At 45.5% G+C, this 12905-nt stretch overlaps 1 long non-coding RNA gene across 19 annotated transcripts in view; it reads left to right on the top strand.

The window, feature by feature from the left end:
• LOC128104724 (uncharacterized) overlaps window positions 1-4123 on the top strand; it is a 98570-nt gene extending 94447 nt beyond the window's left edge. For 18 of the 19 annotated variants that reach the window (XR_008216079.1, XR_008216083.1, XR_008216065.1 and 15 more), the window contains one exon: window positions 5-4123. This is a non-coding gene — a long non-coding RNA (uncharacterized LOC128104724). The remainder of the gene's footprint in view (window positions 1-4) is intronic. The other variant, XR_008216066.1, reaches the window with a different exon arrangement.
• The last annotated feature ends 8782 nt before the right edge of the window (window positions 4124-12905 follow it).

Genomic DNA, 12905 nt, shown 5'->3' with positions numbered 1-12905 from the left:
CCAGATTTTCGGTATTGCTTGGAAAAGCTGGAGATCCATTGTCAAAGGCCGGCTTCCTGCAGGGTACCCTCACCTGGCATCATGAAGCAGCTGCTTCCTCGGAAGGTGACCACCGCAGTTCATCCTTGTGTCTGTCCAGCGCAGTGCGCTCGCTGCAGCCACCTGCTCTGCCATGGGAGCTGATTGAGTTTTTGGACATGCTGTTGAGTTCCAGTCCTTGACAACCCTGTCACATCAGTAATTTGAAAAGCAAAGGTATCAGGGAACCCTGAACTCTCAGAGCTGAAAAGACATTTAAAGAACCACCCCCATCCTTGTCCAAATCAAAGCCCAAGAGGACACGAGCCCAAGGTCATGTACTTTTGATGACACTGGTGACAAACTGCTCATAGAGGGACGTCCCATTGCAGCCATTACATCAAGTTGAATCCAAAGCAACCTAAGAAAGCATTCCTGTATCCTGAAGATGTTTCCATATCAAATGCATTGGAAGGCGAGAAAGACAGTGATATGGAAGTCTGTGTTCTCTCTCAGGCCTGTGTGCCTTTTATCAACCTTACAAACTGGGTGCAAATACTGACCCTCCCACCCTGAGCACCGTCTTGTTGATTTGTGCTTTGCAGTAAGTCTAAAATGTCAACAACGACCTTCATCTCTTTGGTACAGGAGTCCGGGTGGGGATGGCATGGGAAGAAATGCTCTCTTCTCTCCTCAGGCGCTGAGAAGGAGGAAGCTCCCGAGACTTGGTGAAAACATGGACCGTTCTTTGCTCACACAGGGTCTCTCCTTTGACTTTGGAGTCTGGACCGTCATGGTTCCACTTTGGCTTCTGGATCAAGAAAATGGTCAATATGCTGCCACGGTAAAGCTTCAGGTGCTGGGGACTTGGTGTAACCCCAGGCAGGATGCTGACATGTGCTGCCCCATTAACAGCTCCGACAGAGTCGGGATCTGCTCAGTCACTTCAGACAGTCACTGTCTAATGTCTCATTCTGTTCTTAAACAACCATGTGAATGGGGAAACTGTTACTGTCCACGGCTGACAGATGAGGAACTGAGGCCCCAAGAAGCTAAGTGTTTTATTCAGTGCCTCGCAACCGGACAGGCCAAAGCTGTGTGCGTTGTTCCCAGGGACATCTCACTGCTATATTACTTCAAGTCAGGTATTGAGGCAAAATGCACCCACATTCTGACAGGGCATCCCATTTCCTAACAAGTTAGAGCTATGCTGCTCAATATAGTACTCGCCAGCCACATGAGGCTACTTAAACATAAAATCATTAAACTTACTGAAATTAAAGATCTAGATCTTAGCCACACTGTATACATTCCATACGCTCCAAAGCCCCACAGTACTAAATCCCAAAGTATATTTTGAGCACTGAAGGTACAAAACACTAGAACTTTCCATGGAAATTGTACGAGAAAGCACTGTAGCAGATGAAGAACTAGAGAGTCAAAGAGACTTAAAAAACACACAGCGAGACCCAGGGTTTGAAACGCACACTGCTTAGATGTCACATCTAAGTCCCTCCCTGGCTTCCTGTTCCTGCTTCCAGGACAACTATTTATTGTTTGCAACTAGACCCCACATCTGCCCATGGCAGGCAGCTTATCTTTGGTTTCATTTATGCTCTGTGCTCTGAGGGTTGGCACGTGAGACGTGGCTATCAGGACCTGCACACTCACTCGGCCTTGTAAGAGTCTTAAACAGAGACGCTGCGAAGAGTGTAGTCCTTGAACTGCAGGTAACAGCTGTAGACGCTTGGGCAGCTTGTGCAAACTTGGACCTGAGTGGGATCACTTGTAAAGGGATGTTTGACCTCAGAGGGTCTGGACGCACCTGCTCGAAGGTCCTAGCCAAACACTCCACAGCCACAACAATGGTCACTACCTTACTCTAAATGACTTACGTGTCACTGCACTGGAGTGATGTTCCTCAAGGGTGTGCTTCATGTCCACCTCCTGGTCGTTGCTGTATCCTTCAGGCTAGCTCCCATTGATAGTGAGTTCTGGAAGAAAACAGTGTCCGGTTTAGTCTCAGAGAAAGTTTTTCTATAAGCTTTATGGTTTATGAATCTGTCCCCCTTCTTTGAGTGATTTTTTTTAAATGTGGGATCTCACTATGTATGTGTTGGTTAAACGGCGCACATGCCGGCGGAGGAGAGTGCTGGTCGGAAGAATCCCAGCCATGGTTACCTTTTTAGAGCTTTATTGGGAGAGAGGGGGGAGAGAGGGGAGAGAGAGAGGGAGAGAGAGGACAGACGGAAGGAAGGAGCAGAAAGGAAAGAGAGGGATGCACAGAGGGCCCACCCGCTTTTTAGGCTGGGCTGATGACATAATTAAGGACCGAATCCTTACAGTATGTAGTCCTGATTGACGTGGAACTCACTGTGTAGATCAGGGTGATCTTGAACTCACAGAGGTCTACCTGCTTCTGCTGCCCGAGTACCAGTATTAAAAGTGTGTACCACATGAATGCCTAGGGGGAAAATCCATTATAAGACCTTTGTGGATACCTGACACTGTGAGGGAATGCAGCTCCAAATAGTCTGCATATTCCCATGAAGAAGTTTGATCTATAGGTTAAACATGGTGAAGAGTAACTAATAAGACAGGACAGCTGTAACAATGCATGATAATCCAAGCTATGTGAATGTGCTCTCCACCCACCCCACCCCCTTACTGTACTGCAGACATCCTTCTTCTGCCCAATAGGACGCCCACATGATGAAGTGACACAGACTTATGCTCCATGTAAGGGCCACTTGAACACAAGTGCTGCGATGTCCTCATAGTGGACTCAATGAGCCAGCTGACCGTGTGACTAGCCAGCAGGTAGTAGATACAGCAAGGATGGCTGGTCGGAGGATGATTCGTGACCAGCAGGCAGGAGCAAGATTTCCTCATACTACTCACAAAGGCATGCAACTTAAAACGTGTGAGATTTTTCTTTCTAGAATTTTCCATCTGAAATTTGATCATGGGTAGCTGGAACCATGGTAGCAAAAGTGACACACAGAGGAGCGTAGTCTAGTTCAGTTTCCCATCAGAAGCACACGTCTCTAGGAGCAAGTGTCTCTGTCGTGCCGGTCTGGATGCTGCTTGTACATCCAGCAAAGGGGAATTTGCTACCTAAGGACAGTGCTTTGCAGCTTGGACCTCCTTGCCACAGACAGAAAGGGTCCTGAGCTTCAGGCCATCCTTCCATGCCACTCAGCATCTGAATCTCTCGGCCTTTGCAGAAACAGGGCAGTGCAAAGTGTGTCTCCAGCTAGCTTTGGGAAGTTTCATGACTATCACTGGGGGTAGGGAGAGGTGGAAAATGAGCCGAGAGAATCTGGCTATTAAACACATTACCTGTATTTATGGTTCTCGTGCCCCAAGGCCTGGGATAAATCGGAGAAGGAAAAACATTCCGCTCCGGCTCTCAGTGACCCCTGAAGGAAACCCCCCATGGAGTCATTTAGGATAGTAATTTGAGCATAGACTCCAGCATGCGTTCCCAGCCTTCCCTCCATAAACTCAGGAGCCTCATGATAATCGGCACCAAAGTGCTTGAAAATGTGGCCCAGAACCCTTCCAGATGAGGGTCGGGCTCAAAGAAATAAAAAGTTAAGGGCGCGTTGCTATGGCATTAACATTGAGGGAGTGTGCAAGGACTTCAAACTGTGCGCTGAAAGTATGTTCTTTCTGTGTGCCCGGCCCATGAAACGCTAAGCCAGCAAAACCATTAAAACGTCAGACGGGGAGCCAGGTGGAAGAAATGCATGTTTAATAGTAAACATGTAGCCCACGGTAATTGTGTCCGTTGAGAAGTTAAAGATGGGGGAGACAGAGGAGTTGAGAAGAAAGCAAGCTGGGGAAGTGGGGCCGTTGGGCTCCTTCTGCCCTGCGCTGAGCAGGCGGCCCTCCTTACTCAGCAAAGCTCTCAAAACCATCCCCGGTTCCTTCCCTTTCATTAGCGCTCTGCCGCAAGTTAACCGGCAGGCCTCGAGTCCCAACTTACTTCTAGAATATTAGGTTGAGTTCTACAAAGTGGCCGACATTACATCTTCTTTGGTCTATGGAAAGTGTCAACTCTATGGCTCAACCTAATTAAATCTCAAACAAGCTTGTCTGCCCATCTCCAGCGTCACCGTCTTGGTGTAAGTGGCTTCATTCTCTTACAAAATGAGTTCAGGATACCAGTGCACACACAGGCAAGTGTCGCTGAGAGGGAGAGACGGTCTGGAGACGTGGCTTTCTGATTTCCAGTTCTTGCCTCTGAACTGGAAAGAACAGATTTCTTTGCTGGGCGGTGGTGGCTCACACCTTTAATCCCAGCACTCCTCCAGAGGCAGAGACAGGCAGATTTCTGTGAGTTCTAGGCCAGCCTGGTCTACAGAGAGAGTTCGGGCTACACAGAGAAACCCTGTCTCAAAAAAATAAAATACCAAAACCAAAAAAAAAAAAAAAAAAAGGTACAGAATTCTTGCTTGCTGCTGCCAGCCTCTCTGGGGGACTTTACAAGGTCAGCTCCTGTTTTGTCTAACGCTGATCTCAGGTGAGAATCAGTGTGCTGGAAAAGGAGCAAGTTCTTCAGACTCAGGGCAAGAGATTGTGGGTAGAGAAGCAGTGCCATCTAAGAAGAAGCTGGGGTTGAAATTTAAGGGAGGCATTGCCAAGGGCACACACGGTGGCTGGAGAGATGGCTCAGTGGTTAAGAGCACTTGCTGCTCTTCACAGAGGACCTGGGTTCAGTTCTCAGTACCCACCTTAGGCAATTCACAACTGTCTGTAACTCCACCTCCAGGGATCTAATGCCCTCTACTGGTCTCTGTAGGCACTCATACATACTCATGTACACACACACACACACACACACACACACACACACACTAAATTGAAAAAAAAAAAAAAGAAAGACAAAGAAAAAACTTCACACACAGCCCTGAAAACACATGGTCAGAGAAGACCTGAGAAGACTTTAAGATTTCTCCTCTGCTCCCCTAACTTAGAAAATTAGTGAAAGACATCCTTTGTTAATTAATTGGCAAAGGTTGGCTGTCATGGCTGTTTTCTATCAAGCATTTGATTTTCAACAGCAAACTCACCCTATGTACAGGAAAGCACAGCCCACCAAAGGAAAAAAATAAAGTGACACAAACTGTTCTTTTAAAAAAAAGTATTAATTAATTAATTAATTAATTAATCTATTTATTTATTGTGTATAGTGTTCTGGCTGCATGTTTGCCTGCAGACCAGAAGAGGGCACCAGATCTCATTACAGATGGTTGTGAGCCACCATGTGGTTGCTGGGAATGGAACTCAGGACCCCTGGAAGAACAAGCAGTGCTCTTAACCTCTGAGCCATCTCTCCAGCCCCACAAACCATTCTTGATGAAGCAGAGACTTCATATTTATAAGCAAAGACTTAAAAGAATGCCAATGCCATCATCACTAGGCCTGTGGGAGTGAGTCCCAGAAGGAGGGAGAGAAAGAGAAGAAAGCTTGTTTGAATAAATAGTGGGGTTAGAGGGCTGGCTCCACAGCGAAGAGTGCTTGCTGTTCTTGGAGAGGACCTGAGTTTGGTTCCCAGTACCCATACCAGGAAGCTCCCAACTGCCTGTAATCCAGCTCCAGGGGATCCATTGGCTCTCTTCTGGTCTCCACAGGTGCCAATACACACATGTACACACACAAGTACACAGACACACAAATATAAAATAAGTCTTTAAAAAGGAGAGAACAGGCAGGGCAGGTGGCGCACGCCTTTAATCCCAGCACTTGGGAAGCAGAGGCAGACGGATCTCTGAGTTCGAGGCCAGCCTGGTCTGCAAAGTGAGTTCCAGGACAGCAAGAACTATACAGAGAAACCCTGTTTGGAACAACAATAACAACAACAACAACAACATCAAAACAAAAAACAAAAAAAAAGAGATAACAGCAAAATGCCTTCCAAATTTGAATAACTGGATATACAAACTTTAAAAGTTATTAACCTTCTACTAAGATAAGCCCAAAGAGACTCACTTCAAGATACATAATCAAACTGCTGGATGACAAAGAGAGATTCGTAAAAGCAATAAGAGAGAAAGGATTTGCTCATGTAAAGGATTCTTAAACTAGTTGCTCAGTGGAAAACCAGGGTGTTGCAAGGCAGTGGGTGATATCTTTAAGGTATGTGATGAACTACCACCAGTACTATCCCTACCATCAGCAAAGACCCATTAACCATAAATGAGGGGAAAGTAAGACTTTCTAGATGAACAGAAGCTGATGAATTAATTGTGTTCGCTTTCCTAGGGACATAAAACATCTATTGTCCACAGACAGGGCTCTAATAACCACCTGTTTAAAGTTTCTACTCAAGTCTAGCTTGGTGAACCAACAAGTCTAACTCGGTTTACTTACTGAAGCTTGAATGAAGGTTACCTACAGGAGCATGGGCAACTCACAGGTGGCTGTTCCACTAAAGAAGAGTCCCTACCCTCCCAGTAACTGCTAACCCCCCCCCCCTGCTTCCTTGCGGGAGAGCGGTGGCGGGGGAGGGGTGGTGGTGGTGGTGGTGTGGGAGGGTGGTGTGGTGGTGGTGTTGGGGGGTGTGGGTGGTGGTGGTGGTGGTGGTATGGGTGGTGTGGGGGTGTGGGGTGGTGGTGGTGTGGGTGGTGGTGGTGGTGGTGGTGGTGTGGTGGTGGTGGTGTGGTTGTTGTTGTTGGTGGTGGTGTGGGTGGTGTGGGGGTGGGGGGTGGTGTGGGGGGTGGTGGTGGCAGTGGTGGTGGTGGTGTGGGTGGTGTGGGTGGTGGTGGTGGCGGTAGTGCAAAAAGCTTTGTGTATCTCAGTAGCCACCTTATGAATTCTCTGTCGCCCCTAGTGTGCCACTCTGTGAGGTACTTGTGTACAGCCGCATGCATCTTGTGAGACCGCCCTACTCTCCATAATGGAATGTTAGTAGGCCCAAACTTGTGATGGTCTCACTCCAATTTAAATATAGCAACAGTGGTAGTTTGAAAGAAAATGACCCCCAAAGGGAGTGGCACTATTAGGAGGTGTGATCTTGTTGGAGTAGGTATGGTCTTGTTGGAGGAAGTGTGTCACTGTGGGTTTTGAGGTCTCATATATGCTCAAGATACCAGCCAGAGTCTCAGTTTACTTCCTGTTGCCTGCATATCAACGTGTAGCAGCTCTTTCTCCAGCACCATGTCTGCCTACACAGCACCATGCTCCCTACCATGATGGTAATGGACTAAACCATTGAAGCTGTAAGCTGCCACTACAATGAAATGTTTTCTTTTATAAGAGTTTCCATGGTCATGGTGTCTCTTCATAGCAATAGAAACCCTAACTAAGACAGTCACGTTATGCTCTGAGGACAAAAATTCATTCTTCCTCTTCCCCAGCCCTTACAATCTTTTTGTCCCCCTTTCTGCAATGTTTGGTGAGGCTTGGAGAGAGTGATATAGATGCTCCATTTAGGGCTGAACATCCAATAGTCAGTTACTCTTAACACTCAGACCACTTAGCAATCTCTGCAGTAACTGCTTCCCTCTCTGAAAAGAAGCCAGTGTGACCAGCGACACAGGAACTGTAATCTACGGGGAAAACCACAAATGTTAAGAAGGAAATTTGATAGGCATGTCACATCCACTCAAGAAAACAATAGCAATTGCTTCCCCCTCTTAGGGTTTATGGCCTCTTTAACTAAACGCTTTTGTCCTGGTTTATAGTAGAAGACATGAGTTTTCTCTGCGGAGTAGGCCTTGAATCCAGAAAGCAGTTGGTTGTGCCTACAACGATTGTGCCAGTATTACACAAGTGAACACATTTCATCTGGAAGGTTGATGGTGCAGCACTCAGGGTCCTCAGCTGAGAAGGACTTTTGGTTACAAATCCCTCTTAGTGCCTTTTAGCTCTAACCAAGTCAGTTATCAGGGAGGAAGCTTCCACCTCAGTCCCAGCTTGATTTCTTTCATTTTTAAAAAATTACATCTCTATGTGTGCGTAGGTGTGTATGTGTACATGCACATATGTGGAGGTCAGAGGACAACTTGCTGGAGTTACGTTCTCCTTCTACCATGTGGGTTCCAGAGATCAACCTTAGGTTGTCAGGGATAGAAGCAATCACCTTTACCTGCTGAGCCATCTCACTGTCCCCTAGCTTGATTTCTTTGTGTCTTTCAACCAAAGCATGTGATGTCTTCAACAATAGGTCTTATTATCTAGCTCTGGCATGCAGCTGACAGTAATGATAATAGCCTTTATGGTTTGTGGCCTTAGGGTCCTCTCTGGTTATTAGCTTATGTCAGTAGGGAACTCAGGTGCTGGAATTCCCCCCACCCCCCAACAATCTTATGGCTCCTAGAAAGTGTCTTCTGCCCACACAGTGTCAGTGCGCTTTATTTCAAATCCTTCAATTTATTTTTCAGATGTTTCCCAAAATGTGTAAGACATTCAAGAGTTAGCACTACAGGGGAGGAGTTAGGGGTGAATACAAATAAAATATATTGTATGGAATTCTTAAAGAATTAATAAAAATATTTTTTAAAGCAGCTAGCATCACATAATGAAACACTTTTACAGAGAGTAGGCTCTTAGAGCTCATTGGCCCATTCCAAACAAATGCCAATTGGTCTTGGGAAACTAAGGGGATAGTAACAGAAAACATTAGTAAGGGCTAAGACAGCATGAAAAGACCCCATCCCTTGAATCAATTGTTTCCTTAAAAGAGCATATGGAGTATAAGATCATGGATGGGAGACACTGTCTCCATCCACGTTCTCCATGACCCATCCGGCCCTCTCATCCTGGAGTGCTGCCTTGGGGCTGCCATGCATCTTAGCAGGAATAGCTTTCGCTACTTGGCCTGGCCCAGGGCCAAGGGGAACAAAGCTGTGCTCTGCTGGAATTAGTTCCTGGGGTCTGATGGGTTCTGGCTGTCACCATGGCTGCCACCTCTCTGGAAATGGCTTCAAGCAAGGTGAAGTCTCCAGCCCCAGTCTACTTTCCTGCAGGGAGAAAGGTACATAGCTACGCTGAGGGGGGAGATAATTGCTCCCCTCCCCCCACTCAAGACAAGCATGGTCTTTTCCTTCTGTCATTTACTCCTTCTTTCACTCCTTTGGTGGATGGTTGCTGAGGCCCTAAAGCCTTCCAGAGGCTCATCTGCAGGGCATTTGGCTTTCTATTAAACTTCCTGGAGGCCTCTGACTCAACACAAGTCTCTCTACATTTGAATGACCCGGACAGACACCTTTTCTGCTTTCCCTTTTCTTCCTTACTCCCTGGAAAATGTGGTGCCTTACTGTGGTGGTTTGAATAGGAATGGGCCCCACAGACTCATGTGCTTCAACCTTTGACTCATAGGGAGTGGCGCTATTAGGAGGGGAGGCCATGTTGGAGTAGGTGTGGCCATGTTGGAGTAGGTGTGGCCATGTTGGAGTAGGTGTGGCCATGTTGGAGTAGGTGTGGCCATGTTGGAATAGGTGTGGCCTTGTTGGAGGAAGTGTGTCACTATAGAGGCGGGTTTTGGGGGTCTCAGATGCTCAAGCCACACCCAGTGTGGCAGTCTCTTCCTGCTGCTTGTGGATCAAGATGTAGAACTCTGCTTCTTCTCCAGCACCATGTCTGCCTTCATGCTGCCATGTCCTGCCATGATGATAATGGACTAAACCTCTGAACTGTAAGCCAGCCCCAGTTAAATGTTTTCCTTTATAAAAGTTGTTGTGGTCATGGTGTCTCTTCACAGCAATAGAAACCCTAACTAAGACACTTATTAACTCAATTATACAGTGATCTAAGCCATTCAGATCTTCCAGGAGTCTCCTACTTTATAAAGAGTATTGGTCCATGACAAGGCTCAGCAGAGCCACTGAAGCTTTGTATCCGGGTCCCAAGAGCCCTGCTGAACCAGCTTATTTTTCAGTTCTCCTGTGAACACAGCCCTACAAGCCCAGTGAACTGGGCATCAAACACTACTCTTGTAGCCAGGTTCCTTAGTAATGCTTGTCCCTTCTGATACTCAAGGGGACTTCAGCATGTGGTAGCTAGATGAAGCAGTCCGTTGGGGTCTGTGCAAGGCTCTTTCATTTCTTTTTTAGAATTCTTTCCCAGGCCACCAAGATGGCTCAGTGGGTAAAAGCACCTGCTGCCCTCAAGCCCGATAATAGGTTCGAGTCCCAGAACCAACTTGATGTTAGGAGAGAACTGACTCTCACAAGTTGGCCTCTGACTTCTATGTGTGCTGTGGCATATGTGAACCTAGACACACAGGCAAACAGGCACACACACAAGAGAGGCACACACACAAGCACATACACACAGGCACACACACACACAGAGGTACACATGGCTTTTCTGATTTCAGGACAGCAGCAACCATGTCATGCATGCCTAGAAGACAGAGGTCTGCAACATTTTGCCCTAGACATGTGCTATTCGGAGTCCTTCAGATTGAAATGAATGGGGACGGTTGAGTAACTCAAAGCTGCATGAAATGTAAAGATCTCTTACAAATATCTGAGTAAATATAAAGATAACAACTAAACCTGAGCATGGCTGTGAATGTCTGTCATCTCAGCACTTGGGAGGCAGAGGCAGGAGGGCAGTGAATGCAAGGGCAGCCTGAACCATGTTCTAAAATCTTGTCCCAGAACAAGCCATCACATGGGCCTCAAGCAACACCAAGCAAAACTCTTGTTATTTTGGTATGTAAGTATACTTTTTTATTTTATATGACTCAAGAGATGAACAGTCATAAATATGGTAGTTATTACATAACACAAAGATACAGTTTGGGACATTAATAACTAGGGACAAGGATGGAGCTCTACAACTCTATAGCTTTTGTATACAGCTTTTGTGACTGGGGCTAATTTGGTATCAATTCAAAACAGATTGTCACACATTTAAACGTGGAAGCTGACTTCCATGTTAACCACGTGTGTGCCAACAGCTTGTAGACTATACACAGAAGGAGGTAGGAGAGTGAAAATATGTCATCAAAACATCAAGTAAGCAAAAACTAATAGAACTAGATTCTCCTAAAAATCAAAGGTAGCTGTAAAGGAGATTCAGACAAGTAGCTAATAGAGAAAACAAATAAAATGGCAGAAGTATCTTCCTTCTCGATGATCACTTTTAAATGTAAATGTATTAAACTTCCCAAAGAAAAGGCTCGCATTGGGAGTGTGGTTTCGAATACATGACCTAACTCTGTACTTTTCATCAGACTCATGAAAGATCAAGAGACACAGACAAACTGAAAGCCAAAGGATGGAGGCGGTCCAATAGACCTGAGGCAGTTAAATTGATATCAGCAAAACACAAAAAAGACAAACCAATGAAACCCGAAGTTGACTATTTGAAAAGACTTACTAAGCTAGCTAAGAGAAAGTAAAAACTCATTACCAAGATTTTCTTAAAAAATGAAGGAAGTCATATTACTACTGATTCTATAGATCTATAGAAATAAAAATGAGAGACAGTACTAAGAGAAATTGTCTTCTTAAAACTTGACTGACTTAGATGAAATGGACAACTTCCAAGCAGAAACATATGCCCAATTAAGGCTGATCAGGAAGAAACTGAGAAAAGACCTACCGCTCAGGAAAGGATTGTCAGTAACCAAAACCCCCCAAATAGAGAAAAACCTTTCTCCAAATGGTTTCACTGGTGAATTCAATCAACCAGAAGATTGATTATCGCCCACATGTATTGGTTATTTATTTATTTATTTATTTATTTATTTATTTATTTATTTATTTATTTATTTTGAGACAAGGTTTCTCTGTGTAGTTTTTGGTGCCTGTCCTGGATCTCACTCTGTAGACCAGGCTGGCCTCGAACTCACAGAGATCTGCCTGGCTCTGCCTCCCGAGTTCTGGGATTAAATGCGTGCGCCACAGCTGCCTGGCTGGTTACTTTTCTTGTTGCTATGACAACATACCTGACGAAAGCAGCTTCAGGAAGGAAGGAAGGGTTTAATTTGGCTCAGAGTTGCAGATGAGGCAGTCCATCATGGCGGCGAAGGAATAACGACAGGGTCCTCACAGCCATCATCAGGAAACAGAGCAACAAGTGTTCACGCTTAGCTGGCTTTCTCCTTTTTATGCAGCCCAGGACCCCAGCCCATGGAACGGTGCCACTCATGATAGGTCTTTCCACCTCAGTTATTCTCATTTAGATAACCTCTCACAGCGACGCCTTGAGGCTTGTCTCTAAGGTGAGTATAGGTCCTGTCCAGTTGACAGTGTGACATCATTCCTCCTTCCTCAAATTCTTCCAAAAAAACTGAAGAGAGGAGAATGTTCCCTTAGTCAGTGAGGCCAAGATTAACCTGACTAAACTGAGACAAAACAAATAAATTACAAGAACAGTTAAATTTGCATCCCTTATGACTATCGATCCTCAAGAAATACAGCAAATGTGATTCCACAGTACTAAAATAATAATAATATACTATGACTAAATGGAGTTCACTCTTGAAATGGAAGGGTAGTAAACATGTGAAAACCTTTGGAATACAAAATACTAAATAAAAAGCCCCATGGCAGAAATGGGTTACCTCTATTGGGTTTATTGGCCAGTGAGGTCCTGTGGTAGTTTGAGTGTAATTGGCCCCCATGAGACCATAGGGAGTAACATTATAAGAAGATGTGGCCTTGTTGGAGAAAGTGTGTCACTGTGGAGGTGCGCTTTGAGGTCCCCTGTGCTTAAGCTATACCAAGTGTCTCAGTTCAATTCCTGTTTCTATGAATTAAGATGTATTAACTCTCAGCTCCTTCTCCAGCACCATGTCTGCCTGTTTGCTGCCATGTCCCATCATGACAATAATGGACTAAACCTCTGAAACTGTAAGCAGCCAATTAAATGTTCTCCTTTATAAAAGTTGCTGTGGTCATGGTGTCTCTTCACAGCAATAGAAA

The sequence above is a fragment of the Peromyscus californicus genome, unplaced genomic scaffold (genome assembly GCF_007827085.1).
Source record: "Peromyscus californicus insignis strain IS unplaced genomic scaffold, ASM782708v3 Scaffold_8__1_contigs__length_139910024, whole genome shotgun sequence".
Classification (NCBI taxonomy): domain Eukaryota; kingdom Metazoa; phylum Chordata; class Mammalia; order Rodentia; family Cricetidae; genus Peromyscus; species Peromyscus californicus.
The sequence above is the reverse complement of the archived record's forward strand: the minus strand, read 5'-3'. Positions and strand labels throughout refer to the sequence as shown.